The 1825-nt window shown below is 50.3% G+C and overlaps 1 pseudogene; it reads left to right on the top strand.

Annotated features, from left to right (window-relative positions):
• The first annotated feature begins 278 nt into the window (after positions 1-278).
• Positions 279-376, top strand: LOC139252735 (U6 spliceosomal RNA; annotated as a pseudogene).
• The last annotated feature ends 1449 nt before the right edge of the window (positions 377-1825 follow it).

Here is a 1825-nt window from a genome sequence, read left to right as displayed (position 1 = left end):
TGACATGCATCATATCATGTCAGTCAATGCAAGATACCCTGGCAACACCCATGATACGTTCATCCTACGTAACAGCGTTATATCTGCCATGTTTCAGCAGCAGCCAGAAGGGCAGAGCTGGCTACTGGGAAATAAAGGGTACGGCCTCGCCACCTGGCACATGACGCCCCTACGCATAACCCGGACGGAAGCTGACCGTCAATACAATATGTCGCACATTGCGACGCACAGCATTGAGAGGACCATTGGCATATTTAAGCAGCGTTTCCAATGCCTGGACCATTCTGGATGCTACTTTCTGTATTCGATACAGAGAAGATTAGCATGGCCCCATCGCAAGGATGACAAGCAAATTTGTGAAGCGTTCCATATTTTTCACTGTTGTGTGTTGCATGTTGCATGATTTAGCCATCATCAGGCAGCAGCACTTGGTAGTGGAAGGCCCACCTGCGGTGAGAGTGGCTGATGATAATGATTTGGAAAATGGAGGATGAGGAAGAGGTGGCAGTGGCAGCAGTGGCGGCGGTGGCGGCGGCGGAGGAGGCAGATGAGGATGAGGATGAGGGCGTGGAGGACAACAAGGTGGAGGACGAGGTGAAGGACGATGACATGGACGAGGTGGAGGACGAGGACGACGACATGGGGGACAACATGTACGACAACGACAACATGGACGATGAAGACGATATGCAAATGCCTGAGGCCGGAGCACGACGGTGGAGGAGGGCAGGCCATCGTGCTCTTTTAACAATTGATCGAGCCTTGCGCAAGCAGCTCATCCGTGAACGCTTTACTGATGCCTGAGGGCTCAGTGACAACTATTCCACATGGACATGTTTACTGTTTGGAGCTGTTATGTATGTAAACTTTACTAGCGTGTAAGACTTACCATCAGGGGGCGCACCTGTTGAAGACCCAAGGGTCACCTGCACACCCCGGGCAAGCAGGTATAAAAGACAATCTACCATGCTGCTTCCTCACTCGAGTTACATTAAAGAGACCAAAGTTACAACAGTTTGAGCTTACAGTATACAGTCTTGTGGAGCTATTCTGAACATAACAATTGGCGACGAGTAACAGATCACTAACTTTCACACGGTTATGGCTGCCGTTGGTATTCTTGAGAGATTTGTTGAGGGTGATGATTGAGAACCCTTCGTTGACCAGCTCAGAATTCAAAGAGTTCATGACCCACAATGGCATCAAGCATGTCTGGTCTGCCCCGTTTAAGCCCGCATACGTTTAAGCCCGTCAAGCGGAACGGGCAGTCCAAACTATGAAGCAGAGTTTGAAATGCGTGACGGACAGTTCTCTGCAGACCCGGTTATCTCGGGTTCTGCTCAGCTACCGGACGCGACTCCACTCACTTACTGCTCTCCCCCTGCGGAATTGTTAATGAAGAGAGCACTCAAACCCAGGCTCTCCTTAGTCCACCTGGATCTCAATGATCATGTAGAAACTCGACGTCACCGGCATAACGTGTACCACGCTCGCGTGACTGTATCGCGTGACATTGAGGTTAATGACCCTGTGTTTGTTCTCAATTACGGTCATGGTCCCAAATGGGTTGCTGGCACTGTTTTAGCCAAAGAGGGGAATAGAGTGTTGTCAAACTTTTGAAAGGACAAACGTGCAGAAAGCACTTAGATCAGACCAAACTGCAATTCACTGACAACCAAGAATAGTTTGAAGAGGACATTACCATCATTGATCCACCAACACACACCCGAGCTCTCCTTCTCTTACCCCAACACTGGGACCTGCAGCCTGGGACGGTGGGGCCTGGGTGTGCTTTGCTGCACCACATCACTGGGACCCGCAACCT

This window comes from Pristiophorus japonicus, chromosome 2 (genome assembly GCF_044704955.1).
Source record: "Pristiophorus japonicus isolate sPriJap1 chromosome 2, sPriJap1.hap1, whole genome shotgun sequence".
In the NCBI taxonomy this organism is placed as follows: Eukaryota; Metazoa; Chordata; class Chondrichthyes; family Pristiophoridae; genus Pristiophorus; species Pristiophorus japonicus.
Note: the sequence above shows the minus strand (reverse complement) of the source record. Positions and strands in the feature narration are given on the sequence as shown.